The following is a 21,230-nucleotide window of genomic DNA, read 5'->3' on the forward strand; positions in this document are numbered from 1 at the left end:
GTTTGCCAAACTTAATTCCGACGTTTTCATCAAATCGGCAAAAAACAAAATGGCGGCATTTTGAATGCAGTTTCCCATATTAAATGGTTTTTTGGGGGTGATTATATTTAAGAAATTGGGGACTATGCGTTATTTTTTATACCCAGGGTTGCAAACATAATGTGTCCGATTGATTCGTCAGCCATCTTTTTGGGGCGATGCTGGCATAATCACATTGTGATATCTTTAACGTGTCTGCCATTTTTATCCTCGCCTGCATAGCAGAAGCAAAACACGGACGTCGCTTTTCCGACGGCGGCGACGACCATGGCGGCGCGGCGAAGTCAACATCAAATCTTAACCGATGTTAAGTTTTTTTAAATGTCATAACTTTTAGGTTATAGATGTCTATTTCATGAAACTTAGGATTAAACAAAGTCTATTGAGACAGGTTATAGGTACAAAAAGTCGTCAAGGGTACCTGGAAATCCAACATAGCGTCCAAAACGACAGGTGTTGTACCATCAACTCCAAAAAATTAAAGTACATCATCAAAATCAAAGTCATCAAAAAGCTTTCAAGGCAAATAATGAATCAGGACATGATTACACGATAGTCAGTGGGTCAGAGAATCCAAGACGACCTTTCAAAATGGCGTATATAAAGGACGTTGTAACTTTGAAAAGGTCAAAATTCATATAATATCCACCTTTGGGGTCTACCGAGAAAAAAATAAAACATATAAAAAATCATGGTTCCAAAGGGAAAAATTACATTGGAAAAATTTCGAGGTTTATCAGTGGTGCACTTTTGCACACAAAAAATGATGGCTTAAAAAATAGTTACTTTTTCTTAAAAATTTGGCTTCAAAGTGCATACTATCTACCTAGAGACATATTTGTGTCTTTCTCATGATTTTAAGGGTCAAATAAAAAAAGGTGAAGACAAATTACAGGGACACGCTGTTGTTTATTTTGTCAAAAAATGGAAGGACACTCCAAAAATTACATTCGAATTGGCCACCATTGATACAAAAAATAAAATATTTCATATCCCATCTAGCGCCACTATTTTGGTGTCTCTGTTTTAAGACTCATAAAAATATGTTTTACAAGAGTAAGTGACATAATTAGATGGTGGTGCAACAATAAATAAATATCAGAAAAACAAACTTTCAAAAATAAGGTACACTTTCACCTAAAAAGTTCCATAATTCACTGATAAGTATTTTAAGACACGTCATTTTAGTGCTTAGGACTATCTTATGGTTTCATGATTAGAGGACAGCAGTCATTTTTACTCAATTCTGAAGTCGCTTTGGACTCTTTATGACGAAAAGGAAAACTGATCAACCTTGTTATTTGTCCCTATTTATTATTTTAGCCTTCAAACCACAATAGTGTAGATTTTGTACACCTACAATGTAATTATGACTATGTTTAGGTGATGAAAGTCTTTTAGACTCATTTTGAAAGCCATCTTTGATTAATAGGCGAAATGGACAGCTTCATACCATTGTAATTAATCCACAAGCATTATTTAACCCTTGAAACCATAGTGTAGACACCAAAATCGTATCTCCCAGATGGATTCTGAAGGGATTATGTCAATTTTTAAGTATCAGCAGCCATTTAAGACTCCTTTATTGAAAGCCATCTTGGATTTTTAGACATACAGGACCATTTATTGCCCTTGTAACCTATCCTAATGTATTACTTGACCATTTAAACCAAGGGTTAGACAACATAATTATATACCCCAGGCGGATATTAAAACAAACTATGTCAGTTTTTAGGTAACAATAGCCATTTTAGACTCCAATTTTGGATGCCTTTTTGGATTCTTGGACATGCTGGACCGCTGACTGTCCTTGTAACTTGTCCCAATATAATGCTTGACCCTTTAAACTATGGGTTATACTAAAAACAAATCATTTTCTCCAGGAGGATTTTAAACAAACTGTGTCGGTTTGTAATTAACGACAGACATTTTATACTCCATTTTTGCAAACCATCTTGGATTTTTGGACATGGAGGACCATAGACTGTCTTTGTTACTTGTCCCAACGTATTTCTTGACCCACTAAACCATGCGTTAGACACCAGCATCATATCCTCAAGGCAGATATTACACAGACTATGTCGGGTTTTAGGGGTTTTAAATAACAACAGCTATTTTAGACTCCGATTTCGAAAGCCATCTTGGATTTTTGGACATAAGGGACCGTTGACTGTCCTTGTAACTTGTCCCAGTTTACTTCCTGAACCTGGAAATCACCAATGAATAAAACCCAAATAAAACACACTAAAATAGGTAATAGATGAATTGTGAATTGTTAGGCCATGGCAGCCATTTTTACGCAATCTTGAATTTTCAGGTACCCTGGAGTGCTTATGTTCATTCTTTCCTTTTACCCCCTACACCATTGAATACATGTATGCACCGAAAAAGATGTCTAGGGTAGATAAAGTGTCGGTTATTTTAATTTTCTGTTAATGGCGGCCATCTTGAAAATAACCACTCTCCCGGATCCGGATTTTGGTAAATTTTTAGTACGTTATTTCTTAAAGCAAATAGTACTAAAAACCGTTGACAAGCATTTTTGTTACAAGTTTTGGGGTTCAGAATAGAGCAAAAAAGGGTGTAGAATGGCGGCCATATTGTTTTTGCCAATTTGAGGATTTTAACATAAAAATCAAGGTTGGCATACAGCAAATTTGGACTCAGCGCCCTCAAATTATGCTAAAACACTTCTCAATTCAGCATTAACACGATTTGCCAAAGGCAGTCTACTTTTCTCAAATTTGGACCTGACTATCGACCCCATGGAACTCTCACTTTCCTCTTATCACCAGATTCGATAATTTCCCATAATGCATCGCCGGTTAAATAGCCTTTAAATTGTTAGGTCTTTTCTCTTTTTCTCTCTCTTTGACAGCAGGTGTGTGCATTATACAAAAATATACATCATATAAAGCTCTTTCCTTTTACCGTATATTCCTTTAAAAACTTTGATTAAAACCATACGCGCTAACTTTCAGAGGAATAAATTTGCATTTTACTCGTAGGTCAACCCTTAATTCGCTGGACGTTTCAGCATGGCGAGGGAATTAACATCCACTAGCGAATTATTATATTCGTTTCAAAGTGTATAAATCTTTTTAGTGCAAGTGAATCAACTCTCTTTGCACTTCGTTTGCATATAGTATCTAGTGGATTTGTTAGATCGCTATCATTCCACTCAATCAAAGTGCGTCAAAGCTACGCTTAACGATATTTATGTGATTTTTTTTTTCAATAAAAAAGAAATGCGGTCAATTTTTATTCCAAAAGCTAATAAGTGCCTCAGAAAATTCTTTTAAAATTACGGTTTTAATGTTATACAACACGAGCTAGTCATTGATATATGGGGGAAAATTATATTGGTAATTTCGTATTTGTGAGTTCTACCATAATCGTAAAATAGCAGGTTTTAGATTAATCTCTGTGAACTAGTTTAACGAGGAGTCCAAATGAGTAATGATAAATCAGTTGTGCGAACACAATTTCACGCAAATATTGTGGAAGAAAATAGAAAAAAAAATGTAATGACTATTTTCACATTACTTTGTTTTGCTTTAATTTTTTTCGCCATAATTATTTCCTATGGATTTAACCCCTACACTAGGGGCTTGCTTCTGATATCATATAATCACTTTTGTCTGATTGTACATAAGCATTTTTAAAGCAGGTCTCTTTAACCCTATCTAGCTCGCCGGGGGGGGGGGGGACTTACGTCATGGGTGACGTGCATGTCAATTTTCGTCGCGATCGCGCGATCAACGGCAGAGATACGAGGGGAGGCTAAAACAGCCCCTCGGGCTAGGTCCTATGCGATTTCAATATAGCCCCGGCTATATAGGGTTAAGGTAGAAAGATTTTACAGAAATGTGGATAAAGAGATAAGGCAGTGTAGATTAAAGGTTTACAGGGGCGGATCTAGCTTTTTTCCAAAGAGGGGGTTTGACCGTGAAATTGAAGCAAAAAAGGTTTACTATAAAATGTAGGGGTTTTTTTTTTTGGGGGGGGCTCCAATAAGTAGGTCATTACTTTTTTTATTTGGTAGCCCAAGGGGGGCTGCCAAGGGGGACGCCACTGGTTTAAACTATAAGTTTTGAGAATAAAAGCAAGGATCTTGTTCAATCGACTCCTTTGACTATCTTGTGTAATAAACATGGACGTGAGCTCAAGAAAATGTCGTGAACTATGGAAATTCACCGATTCGAGCGGCACAAAATATGCAAGCTTCGGACAGGTGAACGATAAATCATTGGTTCGCCACCATCACTATGATTTATTAACGGACAAACGATTTTAAGGACAAGACGTCAGTGATGGAATATTATTTTTCTTTATAATCAAGATAAATATTTTCTGTCCTTTTTTATCGTTAAACAGATTCCTTTTGACTTTATTCAATCACTTTTTTTAAAGTCTGCAAAACAAAATGTTTTATGTGACGAAAAAAAGTAGTGTGTGTTACAACACTTGCTCGCTCATATTGGCTTAAATACAAGCTTTGTGCCTATATGTCTTGTTTTTCATCAAAATGTGAAAATAAGATAAATATCATAACTTTATTTGACATCCGATTTCTAAGATTCTTTCAGTGTTATGATTGTTCGATTTTCCTTCACGTATTAAAATCAGTGCATGCGCGTATTCTGTGGGTGGCCTTCGGGGCCCGGGGGCGAAAGCATTTTTCCCACCGCTGTTCTGGAAGCCAATGACTTGCGTCTTCGGAATAGAAGTACTCCAAGGCCAATATAAAGGTACCGTTAATTTGAAGGTGCTGATTCAGTCATGGCAACGCGAACGACCACAATTTTGTAAAGATAGTCCACGCGCATGCGAACTCTTATTCCGAGGACTCAAGTCATAAATATTCATATTGCTTCCAGAACTGCAGTGGGAAAAATAATTTCTCGGCCCGGGGTCCCCAGGTAGGCGAAAAGGGGGCGCCAAAAAGAGGAAGGAAAGAGAGAAAAAGAAAGGAGGAAAGAAAGAGAGAAAGATAAAAAGAAGAGGGAAGGGGCTCCGAATTGATATTCGACCAGGGAGTATGATGGTGGAAAGTCGCTGTCACATCAGTGAAAGCGAGGAACTCCCAATTTCCTGGTTTTACCAAGGGGACGCCGAATTGATGTTCAAACTCGGGGCACCGAATTGATGTTCGACATAGGGGCGCAGACGTAAGGGGGCGCCGAATAGATGTTCGACACGGAGTTGCCGCATTGATGTTCAACGTAGTGGGGCGCCAGATTTATGTTCGACCTCGTGGGCACCCAATTGATGTTCGACATAAGGGGGCGCCGAATTTATGTTTGACATAGGGGCGCCAACCGATGGGGAGACGGGTGCCGAATTGACGTTCGACATGGGGGCGCCGAATTTATGTTACCTGGGGACGCCAAATAGATGTTCGACCAAGGCGGGAGCCGAATCGATGTTTGACATAGGGGGCGCCAAATTTATGTTTGACAAGGGGCGCCGACCGAAGGGGCGCCGAATCGATGTTCGACATGGGGGTGCCGAATCTATGTTCAACCTAGGGGGCACATAAATTATGTTCCATCTCGGGGGCACCGAATTGATGTTCGACCTAGGGGCGCCATAACAATGTTCGACATAGGGGCGCCAAATTAGTGTTCTACGTTGTACTTAGGGGCGCTGAATTGATGTTGGACCTAGGGGGGTCGGAGTGACGGTCGGCATAGGAAAATTCGGAAATTCAGACCTGAAGAGGGGCATTCTAAGGCTTGTTTGGATGATTTCAATAAGACAATACGTATTTCATTAACCAAATTATACGAGCGCGATGCGCGAGCTGAACATTATTGATATCAGAAAAATTGACATTTTAAGGACTGACTTTAGGAATTAATGAAGAGCAGATAATATATCACCAATCCACTAATAAGTGTAGTGTTAGTATTATAAGTATAAGTATTTATTTATTTCCATAATTGGAAATTCTCTTTGTTTACATGCCGTGCAAAATGATAGACAACAAATTGGATAAATTTAACATGAACAATGGAAACTACATTTGGAACATGAAAATAAACATAATCTTTCTTACATAATAGTTCAATTCAATTCAATTCAATTCAATGGTCGACATAGGGTGCACCAAATTTATGTTCTACCTTGGGGTAATCGAATTGAGGTTCGACATAGCAGGAGGGCCGGACTTATCACCTAGGGGACCTAGTTCGACCTAGGGGAGCAGAATTGATGTTCGACCTAGGGGGCGTCGAATTTATGTTCGACCTAGGGGCGCCAAATTGCTGTTCTACCTAGGGGGAGCCAAATCCATCTTCGACCTAGGAGGGCCGAATTGATGGTCGACACAGGGGAAGCCGAATTTATGTTTGAATTAGGGGGCGCCAAATCTATGTTCACCATAGGGGGCACCGAATTGAAATTCGACATAGCAGGGGGGCAAACTTATGTTCGACCTAGGGGGATGAATTGATGGTAGATAGATAGATAGACAGATAGATATATAGATAGATAGATAGATAGATAGATAGATAGATAGATAGATAGATAGATAGATAGATAGATAGATAGATAGATAGATAGATAGATAGATAGGTAAAAAACCGAAACAGTTACAGAGTCTGTTTTGCATTGGGGCCGTGCCATGAATAAAATGTACAAAGTAAAAAGCACCCAATCTTAGTATACATGAATAACGCATCAACAATAATTATCGCAATTATTACCAGGTGATAATAGAAAAAGGTAATTTTATACAAATAATTACGAATTATAATCAAATGATGAGTTAAAAATATACAGAATTTCTTCAATATGAATGCATAATACACAAATATAACATTATTATACGGTGAAATGGTCGTCATAGGTGGGGGCTGAATTTATGTTCGACTTACAGGGTGCCAAATCTGTGCTCAAAAATGGGGGCAGCGAAAAGAGGCTGGACATAGCAGGGTAGGCCGAAGTTATGTTTTACCTAGGGGGGCGTGAAATTCATGTTCGACCTAGGGGGCGCCGAATCTATGTTCAACCTAGGGGGGCCACCGAATTCAGGTTCAACATAGCAGGGGCCGAAATTACGTTCGATCTAGAGGGCCGAATATATGTTCGACCTAGTGGCGCAGAATCGATGTTCTACCTAGGGGGGATCGAAGTTTATGTTCGACCTAGGGGGCCGAATTGATGGTCGTCATAGGGGCGGGGCGGGCTGAATTTATGTTCCAACAAGGGGGTGCCGAATCTATGTTCAACCTAGGGGGACATCGAATTGAAGTTCGACATAGCAGGGGGAAACTTATGTTCAACCTAGGGGGCCGAATTTATCTTTGACCTAGGGGTGCAGAAATGATGTACGACCTAGTGGGGGCATCGAATTTGCGTTCGACCTTTGGCGCCAAATCGATGTTCAACATAGGGGCGCCAAATTGATGTTCTACTTAGGGGCGCTGAATAGATGTAGGGCACCGAATTTATGTTCGACCTAAGGGGCGCCGAACAAATGTCTGACATAGGGGGAACGCCAAATTTATGCTCGGACTTGGGGGCATCGAATCACATTTTGACCTAAAGGGGCGCCAAACTGAAGTTCAACCTGGGTGCGCCGGATTGATGCTCCACATACCGGGGCACTGAATTGAGGCTCGACATAGGGGGCGCCAAATTTATCTTGGACCTAGGGGGCTTTGAATTGATGTTTGGCATAGGGGGATGCCGAATTTATGTTCGACCTAGGGGCGCCGAATTACTTTTTGACCTGAAGGGGCGCCGAACTGAAGTCCAACCTGGCGGGCGCAAAATTGATGCTCGACATACCTGGGCACCGAATTGGTGCTCGAAATAGGAGACGCCAAATTTATGATGGTCCTAGGGGTGCCAAATTTATGTTGGACCTAGGGGGCATTGAATTGATGTTCTACCTAGGGGGCACCAAATGCTTGATCGACCTAAGTTGGCCGAATTGATGGTCGGCATAGGAGGAGGGGCATCGAATTTACGTTCAACCTAGGGGGTACCGAATTGAGGTTCGACATTGCATGGGGGCCAAATTGATGTTCTACTTAGGGGCGCTGAATTGATGTTGGACATAGGGGACGCCCAATCGATGTTCGACCTAGGGGGACAGGAGTGATGGTCGACATAAGGGGAGCCAAATCCATCTTTGACCTCGGAGGGCCGAATTGATGGTCGGCATACCTGGGGGGGCATCGAATTTACGTTCGACCTTTGGCGCCAAACCGATGATAGACTTGGAGCGCCGAACTGATGTTCAACCTGGGGGAGCGTCGAATCGATGCTCGACACATGGGAGCACCGAATTGATGCTCGACATGGGAAGAGCAAAATTTATGTTTGGCCAGGGGGGCGCAAAATTTATGTTCGACCTAGAGGGGATGCTTAATTCATATTCAACATAGGGGAGTGCCGACTTGATGTTTGACCTAGGGGGCGTCGAATCGGTGTTCGACAAAGGAGGGATGCCGAATTTATATTCAACATAGGTGGGGTGCCGAATTTATGTTCGAACTAGGGGCGCCGAATTGATGTTCTATCGACGGGGGTTGCCAAATCCATGATCGACCAGAAGGGGGGGGGGGGCGAAATGATGGTCGGCATAGGGGGGCGCCAAATTTATGTTCAACCTAGGGGGGCACCGAATTGATGTACGACATAGCAGGGGGGCCAAACTTATGTTCGGCCTAAGGAGCGCAAAATTTATGCTTGACCTAGGGGGTGTCGAATTTATATTCAACACAGGGGGGGGGGGCGCCAAACTTATGTTCGAACTAGGGGGCACCGAATTGATATTCTATCTAGGGGGTGCCAAATCCATGTTCAACCTGGAGGGGGACCGAAATGATGGTCGACATAGGGGGCGCCGAATCTATGTTCAACCTTGGGGGCACGCATGACGAAAACCTTTCATTTGAAAACACTATACCCCAGATTCCCTCAATCAATTCTCTTCTCCAAGTACGACAAACCATAACTGCCCCAAGCAAGCAATTTAAGTATCAAAACACCTGTTTCTGGTCCGAAGATAACACAACAGCCCGAGCAAAGCATGCCGTCATTTTAATTCACTTACTTTCCTTATTTCGAGGTCGATTTTCTTCGTTCGAACTTGAAAATGGACTAACATTGGATTTCTGAATACAATATGCATTTGAAAACGTGATTAAATATCGAATACAATAATTTCATTCCGAAGGTCCTACTACAGGCAGAGAAGTCTTACGTAATAGCACAGCTGTTGTTTATCATTTCGTCCTTGGCTCAACGCTCATAATCTGGCCTGTGGAGGTAAAATTGAGACAGCGGGGATTACCTGGCCTAGCGGGATTGATCAGGCGGGTGTTTCATAAAGCTGTTCGTAAATAAAAAGCGACTGGTGATCCTGTCTTGCGGTAAATGGTACACACCATTGGCGAAGATCTAGCGCGCGAGAAAGGATCACCAGTCGTTCTTAAAGTCGCTCTTAACTTACGAGCAGCTTTATGAAACGGCCCCCTGGGCTTGGAAATGATTTTGGGATTTACAAACGCAAAATGGGGTATAGAACCGCAGTTTGCAATCTGAACTGCGGTCTTTCTCCAAACGGGGGTTTGACGTAATGGGAATTGAGGTTCGACATAGCAGGAGGGCCGGACTTATCACCTAGGGGACCTAGTTCGACCTAGAGGCGCAGAATTGATGTTCGACCTAGGGGGCGTCGAATTTACGTTCGACCTGGGGGCGCCAAATTGCTGTTCTACCTAGGGGGAGCCAAATCCATCTTCGACCTAGGAGGGCCGAATTGATGGTCGACACATGGGAAGCCGAATTTATGTTTGAATTAGGGGGCGCCAAATCTTTGTTCAACATAGGAGGCACCGAATTGAAATTCGACATAGCAGGGGAAGCTTACTTATGTTCGACCTAGGGGATGAATTGATGGTAGATAGATAGATAGATAGATAGATAGATAGATAGATAGATAGATAGATAGATAGATAGATAGATAGATAGATAGATAGATAATAATAGATAGATAGATAGATAGATAGATAGATAGATAGATAGATAGATAGATAGATAGATAGATAGATCAATTTTATTTTCACACGGTAAAAAACCCAAACAGATACAGAGTCCGTTTTGCATTGGGGACGTGCCATGTATAAAATGTACAAAGTAAAAGTACCCAATTTTAGTATACATGAATAGCGCATAAACAGTAATAATCGTAATTATTACCAGGTGATAATACAAAAAGGTAAGTTTATACAAATAATTACGAATTATAATCAAATGATAAGTTGAAAATATACAGAATTTCTACAATATGAATGCATAAAAAGAAAATATAACATTATTATAGGGTGAAATGGTCGTCAAGGGCGGGGCGGCTGAATTTATGTTCGACCAAGGAAGTGCCGAATCCTTGTTCAACCTAGGGGGTGCCAAATTTATTTTCGACCTAGGGAGGCCGAATTCATGGTCGACATAGGGGGCCGAATTTATGTTCGACCTAAGGGGCGCCGAATTGAGGTTCGACATTAGAGTGGGGCCGCACTTATGTTCGACCTAGGGGCGCTGAATTGATGTTCGAACTTGGGGGCACCAAATTGCTGTTCAACCTAAGGGGGAGCCAAATCCATCTTTGACCTAGGAGGGCCGAATTGATGGTCGAAATATGAGGAGGAGCATCGAATTCACGTAAGACCTTTGGCGCCAAATCGATGTTAGACATAGAGTGCCGAACTGAAGTTCGAACTGGGGGAGCGTAGACTTGATGCTCGACATAAGAGGGCACCGGATTGATGCTCGACATCGGGGAGCCAAATTTATGTTCGGCCAAGGGGGTGCAAAATTTATGTTCGACCTAAAGGGGATGCTGAATTTATATTCAACATAGGGGGAGTGCTTATTTGATGTTTGATCTAGGGGTCGTCGAATCGGTGTTTGCCTTAGGCGCCATCTTTAGGCGCCATCTTTGACCTTGGGGGCGTCGAATTGATGTTCGACATAGGGGGGAGCCAAATCCATCTTTGACCTAGGAGGGCCGAATTGATGGTCGAAATATGAGGAGGGGCATCGAATTTACGTTCGACCTTTGGCGCCAAATCGATGTTAGACAAAGAGTGCCGAACTGATGTTCGAACTGGGGGAGCGTAGACTTGATGCTCGACATAAGAGGGCACCGGATTGATGCTCGACATCGGGGAGCCAAATTTATGTTCGGCCAAGGGAGTGCAAAATTTATGTTCGACCTAAAGAGGATGCTGAATTTATATTCAACATTGGGGGAGTGCTTATTTGATGTTTGATCTAGGGGTCGTCGAATCGGTGTTTGCCTTAGGCGCCATCTTTGACCTTGGGGCGTCGAATTGATGTTCGACATAGGGGGATGCCAAATTTATATTCAACATAGGTGGGGTGCCGAATTTATGTTCGAACTAGGGAGCGCCGAATTGATGTTCTACCTAACGGGGAACTAAATCCATCTTCGACCTAGGAGGGCCGAATTGATGGTCGGCATATGAAGATGGGCATCGAATTTACGTTCGACCTTTGACGTCGTATCGGTGTTCGACTTAGGCGCCGATTTGATGTTTGACCGTGGGGGCGTCGAATTGATGTACGACATAGGGGGATGCCGAATTTATATTCAACATAGGTGGGGTGGCGAATTTATGTTCGAACTTGGGGGCGCCTAATTGCTGTTCTACCTAAGGGGGAGCCAAATCCATCTTTGACCTAGGAGGGCCGAATTGATGGTCGAAATATGAGGAGGGGCATCGAATTCACGTAAGACCTTTGGCGCCAAATCGATGTTAGACATAAAGTGCCGAACTGATGTTCGAACTGGGGGAGCGTAGACTTGATGCTCGACATAAGAGGGCACCGGCTTGATGCTCGACATCGGGGAGCCAAATTTATGTTCGGCCAAGGGGGTGCAAAATTTATGTTTGACCTAAAGGGGATGCTGAAATTATATTCAACATAGGGGGAGTGCTTATTTGATGTTTGATCTAGGGGTCGTCGAATCGGTGTTTGCCTTAGGCGCCATCTTTAGGCGCCATCTTTGACCTTGGGGGCGTCAAATTGATGTTCTACATAGGGGGATGCCGAATTTATATTCAACATAGGTGGGGTGCCGAATTTATGTTCGAACTACGGGGCGCCGAATTGATGTTCTACCTAACGGGGAACTAAATCCATCTTCGACCTAGAAGGGTCGAATTGATGGTCGGCATATGAGGAGGGGCATCGATTTTACGTTCGACCTTTGGCGTCGTATCGGTGTTCGACTTAGGCGCCGATTTGATGTTCGAACGTGGGGGCGTCGAAAAGATGTACGACATAGGGGGATGCCGAATTTATATTCAACATAGGTGGGCTGGCGAATTTATGTTCGAATTTGGGGGCGCCAAATTGCTGTTCTACCTAAGGGGGAGCCAAATCCATCTTTGACCTAGGAGGGCCAAATTAATGGTCGAAATATGAGGAGGGGCATCGAATTCACGTTCGACCTTTGGCGCCAAATCGATGTTAGACATAGAGTGCCGAACTGATGTTCGAACTGGGGGAGCGTAGACTTGATGCTCGACATAAGAGGGCACCGGATTGATGCTCGACATCGGGGAGCCAAATTTATGTTCGGCAAAGGGGGTGCAAAATTTATGTTCGACCTAAAGGGGATGCTGAATTTATATTCAACATAGGGGGAGTGCTTATTTGATGTTTGATCTAGGGGTCGTCGAATCGGTGTTTGCCTTAGGCGCCATCTTTAGGCGCCATCTTTGACCTTGGGGGCGTCGAATTGATGTTCGACATAGGGGGATGCCGAATTTATATTTAACATAGGTGGGGTGGCGAATTTATGTTCGAACTAGGGGGCACCGAATTGATGTTCTACCTAAGGGGGAGCTTATCCATCTTCGACCTAGGAGGGCCAAATTGATGGTCGGCATATGAGGGGCATCGAATTTACGTTCGACCTTTGGCGTCGTATCGGTGTTCGACTTAGGCGCCGATTTGATGTTTGACCGTGGGGGCGTCGAATTGATGTACGACATAGTGGGATGCCGAATTTATATTCAACATAGGTGGGCTGGCGAATTTATGTTCGAACTAGGGGGCACCGAATTGATGTTCTACCTAAGGGGGAGCTTATCCATCTTTGACCTAGGAGGGCCGAATTGATGGTCGGCATATGAGGGGCATCGAATTAACGTTCGACCTTTGGCGTCGTATCGGTGTTCGACTTAGGCGCCGATTTGATGTTTGACCGTGGGGGCGTCGAATTGATGTACGACATAGGGGGATGCCGAATTTATATTCAACATAGGTGGGCTGGCGAATTTATGTTCGAACTTGGGGGCGCCAAATTGCTGTTCTACCTAAGGGGGAGCCAAATCCATCTTTGACCTAGGAGGGCCGAATTGATGGTCGAAATATGAGGAGGGGCATCGAATTCACGTAAGACCTTTGGCGCCAAATCGATGTTAGACATAAAGTGCCGAACTGATGTTCGAACTGGGGGAGCGTAGACTTGATGCTCGACATAAGAGGGCACCGGCTTGATGCTCGACATCGGGGAGCCAAATTTATGTTCGGCCAAGGGGGTGCAAAATTTATGTTTGACCTAAAGGGGATGCTGAATTTATATTCAACATAGGGGGAGTGCTTATTTGATGTTTGATCTAGGGGTCGTCGAATCGGTGTTTGCCTTAGGCGCCATCTTTAGGCGCCATCTTTGACCTTGGGGGCGTCAAATTGATGTTCTACATAGGGGGATGCCGAATTTATATTCAACATAGGTGGGGTGCCGAATTTATGTTCGAACTACGGGGCGCCGAATTGATGTTCTACCTAACGGGGAACTAAATCCATCTTCGACCTAGAAGGGTCGAATTGATGGTCGGCATATGAGGAGGGGCATCGATTTTACGTTCGACCTTTGGCGTCGTATCGGTGTTCGACTTAGGCGCCGATTTGATGTTCGAACGTGGGGGCGTCGAAAAGATGTACGACATAGGGGGATGCCGAATTTATATTCAACATAGGTGGGCTGGCGAATTTATGTTCGAATTTGGGGGCGCCAAATTGCTGTTCTACCTAAGGGGGAGCCAAATCCATCTTTGACCTAGGAGGGCCAAATTAATGGTCGAAATATGAGGAGGGGCATCGAATTCACGTTCGACCTTTGGCGCCAAATCGATGTTAGACATAGAGTGCCGAACTGATGTTCGAACTGGGGGAGCGTAGACTTGATGCTCGACATAAGAGGGCACCGGATTGATGCTCGACATCGGGGAGCCAAATTTATGTTCGGCAAAGGGGGTGCAAAATTTATGTTCGACCTAAAGGGGATGCTGAATTTATATTCAACATAGGGGGAGTGCTTATTTGATGTTTGATCTAGGGGTCGTCGAATCGGTGTTTGCCTTAGGCGCCATCTTTAGGCGCCATCTTTGACCTTGGGGGCGTCGAATTGATGTTCGACATAGGGGGATGCCGAATTTATATTTAACATAGGTGGGGTGGCGAATTTATGTTCGAACTAGGGGGCACCGAATTGATGTTCTACCTAAGGGGGAGCTTATCCATCTTCGACCTAGGAGGGCCAAATTGATGGTCGGCATATGAGGGGCATCGAATTTACGTTCGACCTTTGGCGTCGTATCGGTGTTCGACTTAGGCGCCGATTTGATGTTTGACCGTGGGGGCGTCGAATTGATGTACGACATAGTGGGATGCCGAATTTATATTCAACATAGGTGGGCTGGCGAATTTATGTTCGAACTAGGGGGCACCGAATTGATGTTCTACCTAAGGGGGAGCTTATCCATCTTTGACCTAGGAGGGCCGAATTGATGGTCGGCATATGAGGGGCATCGAATTAACGTTCGACCTTTGGCGTCGTATCGGTGTTCGACTTAGGCGCCGATTTGATGTTTGACCGTGGGGGCGTCGAATTGATGTACGACATAGGGGGATGCCGAATTTATATTCAACATAGGTGGGCTGGCGAATTTATGTTCGAACTTGGGGGCGCCAAATTGCTGTTCTACCTAAGGGGGAGCTTATCCATCTTTGACCTAGGAGGGCCGAATTGATGGTCGAAATATGAGGAGGGGCAGCGAATTCACGTTCGACCTTTGGCGCCAAATCGATGTTAGACATAGAGTGCCGGACTGATGTTCGAACTGGGGGAGCGTAGAATTGATGCTCGACATAAGAGGGCACCGGATAGATGCTCGACATCGGGGAGTCAAATTTATGTTCGACCTAAAGGGGATGCTGAATTTATATTCAACATAGGGGGGGTGCTTAATTGATGTTTCATCTAGGGGTTGTCGAATCGGTGTTCGCCTTAGGCGCCGATTCGATGTTTGACCTTGGGGGCGTCGAATTGATGTTCGACATAGGGGGATGCCGAATTTATATTCAACATAGGTGGGGTGCCGAATTTATGTTCGAACTAGGGGGCGCCGAATTGATGTTCTACCTAAGGGGGAGCTTAATCCATCTTCGACCTAGGAGGGCCAAATTGATGGTCGGCATATGAGGGGCATCGAATTTACGTTCGACCTTTGGCGCCGAATCGGTGTTCGACTTAGGCGCCGATTTGATGTTTGACCTTGAGGGCGTCGAATTGATGTTCGACATAGGGGGATGCCGAATTTATATTCAACATAGGTGGGTTGCCGAATTTTATGTTCGAACTAGGGGGCACCGAATTGATGTTCTACCTTAGGGGAAATAAATCCATCTTTGACCTAGGAGGGCCGAATTGATGGTCGGCATATGAGGAGGGGCATCGAATTTACGTTCGACCTTTGGCGTCGAATCGATGTTCGACCTTGGGCGCCAAATTGATGTTCGACAAGGGAGGTGCAAAATTTATGTTCAATCTAGGGGGCGCTGAATTGATGTTTGACCTAGGGGGTGCCTAATTTATGTTCGACCTAGGGGGCCGGATTTATGTTCTACCTAAGGGGCGCCGAAATCTAATTTCAACCTTGGGGGCACCGAATCGAGGTTCCACATAAGAGGGGGGCCGCACTTATGTTCGACTTAGGGGTGGCCGAATTGATATTCGACCTAGGCCACTGAATTGATGTTTGACCTAGGGGGCGCCTGGTTGATGCTCAACATAGGGCGATGCAGAATTTATATTCGACATAGGTTGGGCCGAATTTATGTTTGACAAATGAGGCGCCGAATTGAGGTTCGACATAGGGGGAACGCAAAATTTACGTTCGAACTTTTGGGCGCCGATTTGATGTTTGACGGGGGGCAAACTGATGTTCAACCCGGGGGAGGGGGTACCGAAGTGATGCTCAACATAGGGGGCACCGAATTAATGCTCGATATAGGGGGCATAATTTATTTTCAAATAAGGGGGCGCCGATTCGATGTTTTACCTAGGGGCCGCCGAATCGATGTTTTTACCTCGGGGTCGCCAAATCAATGTTCGACCTAGAGGGTGCCGAATCTATGTTCTACCTACATGACCTAGGGGCACGAAGTTTGTGTTCGACCTATGGGGCCGAATTGATGGTCGTCATAGGGGGGCGGGGTGGGCTGAATTTATGTTCGACCAAGAAGGTGCCGAATCTATATTCAACCTAGGTTCGACATAACAGGGGGAGGCCAAACTTATGTTCGACCTAGGGGTGCAGAATTGATGTTCGACCTAGAGGGGCATCGAATATACGTTCGACATTTGGCGCCAAATCTATGTTTAACATAGGGGCACCAAATTGATGTTCTACTCAGGGGCGCTGAATTGATAAAGGGCGTCGAATCGATGTTCGACCTAGGGAGTGCCGAAGATTTGATGCTCCACAAGGGGGGATACCGACATTATTTTCGACATAGGGGTCGCCGAATTGATGTTCGACCTAGGCCACTGAATTGATGTTTGACCTAGGGGCGCCTGATTGATGCTCAACATAGGGCGATGCAGAATTTATGTTCGACATAGGTTGGGCCGAATTTATGTTTGACAAATGAGGCGTTGATTTGATGTTCGATATAGGGGGGAACGCAAAATTTATGTTCGAAATTTTGGGCGCCGATTTGATGTTTGACGGGGGCCAATCTGATGTTCAACCTTAGGGAGGGGTGCACCGAAGTGATGCTCAACATAGAGTGGAGCACCGAATTAATACTCGATATAAGGGAACGAATTTATTTTCTATTAAGGGGTGCCAAATTTATGCTGGACCTGGGGGCACTGAATTAATGTTCGAAATAGGGGGGGCGACGAATCTATTTTCGACTTAGGGGGGTCGAATTGATGTTTGACATAGGGGGTGCCAAATTTATGACGGTCCTAGGAGGCGCCAAAATTTATGTTGGACCTAGAGGGGATGCTGAATTAATATTCAACATAGGGGGAGTGCTTACTTGATGTTTGATCTAGGGGGCATCGAATCGGTGTTCGACATAGGGGGATGCCGAATTTATATTCAACATAGGGGGAGTGCTTATTTGATGTTTGATCTAGGGGTCATCGAATCGGTGTTCGCCTTAGGCGCCAATTTGATATTTGACCTTGGGGGCGTCGAATTGATGTTCGACATAGGGGGGTGCCGAATTGATATTCGACATAGGGGGGTGCCGAATTGATATTCAACATAGGTGGGGTGCCGAATTTATGTTCGAACTAGGGGGCGCCGAATTGATGTTCTACCTAAAGGCGAACTAAATCCATCCTGGACCTAGGAGTGCCGAACTGATGGTCGGCATATGAGGAGGGGCATCGAATTTACGTTCGACCTTTGGCGTCGTATCGGTGTGCGACTTAGGCGCCGATTTGATGTTTGACCATGGGGGCGTCGAATTGATGTACGACATAGGGGGTGCCGAATTTATATTTAACATAGGTGGGGTGCCGAATTTATGTTCGAACTAGGGGGCGCCGAATTGCTGTTCTACCTTAGGGGGAGCCAAATCCATCTTCGACCTAGGAGGGCCGAATTGATGGTCGGCATATGAGGAGGGACATCGAATTTACGTTCGACCTTTGGCGCCAAATCGATGTTTGACATAGAGTGCCGAACTGATGTTCGAACTGGGGGAGCGTAGACTTGATGCTCGACATAAGAGGGCACCGGATTGTTGCTCGACATCGGGGAGCCAAATTTATGTTCGTCCAAGGGAGTGCAAAATTTATGTTCGACCTAAAGAGGATGCTGAATTTATATTCAACATTGGGGGAGTGCTTATTTGATGTTTGATCTAGGGGTCGTCGAATCGGTGTTTGCCTTAGGCGCCATCTTTAGGCGCCATCTTTGACCTTGGGGGCGTCGAATTGATGTTCGACATAGGGGGGAGCCAAATCCATCTTTGACCTAGGAGGGCCGAATTGATGGTCGAAATATGAGGAGGGGCATCGAATTTACGTTCGACCTTTGGCGCCAAATCGATGTTAGACAAAGAGTGCCGAACTGATGTTCGAACTGGGGGAGCGTAGACTTGATGCTCGACATAAGAGGGCACCGGATTGATGCTCGACATCGGGGAGCCAAATTTATGTTCGGCCAAGGGAGTGCAAAATTTATGTTCGACCTAAAGAGGATGCTGAATTTATATTCAACATTGGGGGAGTGCTTATTTGATGTTTGATCTAGGGGTCGTCGAATCGGTGTTTGCCTTAGGCGCCATCTTTGACCTTGGGGCGTCGAATTGATGTTCGACATAGGGGGATGCCAAATTTATATTCAACATAGGTGGGGTGCCGAATTTATGTTCGAACTAGGGGGCGCCGAATTGATGTTGAGTTGAGTTGAATTTATTAACAACATTAACATATTTACATGAATGAATATATGTGTAATACATATTTACAAGAATGTGTTATATAACATGAATCATATAAATGCAATTCATAACATAACATAATCATAGTCTAAATAAAAACACAATATAATACCGCATGTGATATCAGCATATAATACAAAAGAGTAACATCATGTGGTTTGTCTTGATGCAGTTTCACCTGACAAGAAGCAAATCACCATAAAAATTGATTGTATGCATGAACATAAATAATAAATGGTATGGGTGATTTTGTACCAAATGAAATGCTGTTAAAGGGAGAACCAAAAGTTAGCACAAGTGCTAGTCGAGAATGGTTTCCCAAAAGGATCAAAGTTCAATGTATCTACTTCTAAAACAATTTTGTTTTATTTTATTTTTTTCCAAACTCATATCAATCATCAAACTTCATTAATCAAGTAATTTTTCAGATTTTTACGAAATGAAAACCGTGTTCTTTTCTCTCGTATACTCTGGGGCAAACTATTCCAAAACTTTGCTCCAATAAAAGATATAGAAAAGGTGCCATGTGTAGTGTTACATTTGGGGAGTCTTAGCATGGAATGTTCTCTGCCTCTGGTTTTGTAACTATGATTTAACATCTCAAAGTATTGCTTTACAGAATGTGGTAAATGTTCCTTGTGTAAATCATAAACAAATGTTGATACTGCAAGTTTATGCAAGTCATAAACACCTAATACCCCCAGACTGACGAATAGTGGCGTAGAGCTTGTTCTAAGTGGAGAAAATGTAATTGCTCTCATAGCCATTTTCTGCGCCAAATATATACGATTTAGGTGGCTCCTGTAGCTACTTCCCCAAACTTCAATTCCAAAAGATATGTGTGGTTGTATAAAACATTTATACAAAAGCATTAGAACATGCCGTGGTACATAGTAACGTAATTTAAAAAGCAAACCAATTTTCCGCCTAATGCATTTATCAATACATTGGATCTGGTTTTTCCACAACAAAGATTCATCGATTTGAATTCCTACAAAAGATGCCACATGTGCTTTTTCTATAACTGTTTCACATAAAGTTAATACACCTTCAATTTCAATAGATCGTCTTGGTCCTTTTATTATCATATAATTAGTTTTCTTCAAATGTATGGTTAATTTATTAAGTATACACCAACTATACACCTCTTTTAATTTCTTACTTACATAGTTCATATCAATATCTTTTTGACATTTGGGGAAAGTATGGAAAATATTTGAATCATCTGCAAAAAGTCTAAACTGGAAAAAATCAGTTGATCTTGGTAAGTCATTAATATATAATAAAAAGAGTGTTGGCCCCAGGACTGATCCTTGGGGAACACCACATGTTATCCTTCAACTACTGGACATTTCATCTTTGTAACATAAAACCTGCGATCGGTCCATTAAGTAATTCTGGAACCACTGCAATACAATACCTCTTATTCCATAATGCTTTAATTTTTCGTAGAGTATGTTATGATTGATTGTGTCAAACGCCTTTTTGAAATCTATAAATATACCTATGGTTATTTCACCTTTATCAATCGCCTTCAATAATGTGTTTACCAAATTTATTACTGATAATTTCGTACTATATCTCTTACGAAAGCCATACTGATGTCTATACAAAATATCACTGGACTCTAGAAAGGCCATGAGACGCATATTAACTAAGGGGGAGCTTGATCCATCTTCGACCTAGGAGGGCCGAATTGATGGTCGGCATATGAGGGGCATCGAATTTACGTTCGACCTTTGGCGCCAAATCGATGTTTGACATAGAGTGCCGAACTGATGTTCGAACTGGGGGGGCGTAGACTTGATGCTCGACATAAGAGGGCACCGGATTGTTGCTCGACATCGGGGAGCCAAATTTATGTTCGTCCAAGGGAGTGCAAAATTTATGTTCGACCTAAAGAGGATGCTGAATTTATATTCAACATTGGGGGAGTGCTTATTTGATGTTTGATCTAGGGGTTGTCGAATCGGTGTTTGCCTTAGGCGCCATCTTTGACCTTGGGGCGTCGAATTGATGTTCGACATAGGGAGATGCCGAATTTATTTTCAACATAGGTGGGGTGCCGAATTTATGTTCGAACTAGGGGGCGCCGAATTGATGTTCTACCTAAGGGGGAGCTTGATCCATCTTCGACCTAGGAGGGCCGAATTGATGGTCGGCATATGAGGGGCATCGAATTTACGTTCGACCTTTGGCGCCGAATCGGTGTTCGACTTAGGCGCCGATTTGATGTTTGACCTTGGGGGCGTCAAATTGATGTTCGACATAGGGGGATGCCGAATTTATATTCAACATAGGCGGGGTGCCGAATTTATGTTCGAACTTGGGGGCACCGAATTGATGTTCTACCTAAGGGGGAGCTAAATCCATCCTGGACCTAGGAGTAC

Source organism: Lytechinus pictus, chromosome 17, assembly GCF_037042905.1.
Source record: "Lytechinus pictus isolate F3 Inbred chromosome 17, Lp3.0, whole genome shotgun sequence".
NCBI classification, from domain to species: domain Eukaryota; kingdom Metazoa; phylum Echinodermata; class Echinoidea; order Temnopleuroida; family Toxopneustidae; genus Lytechinus; species Lytechinus pictus.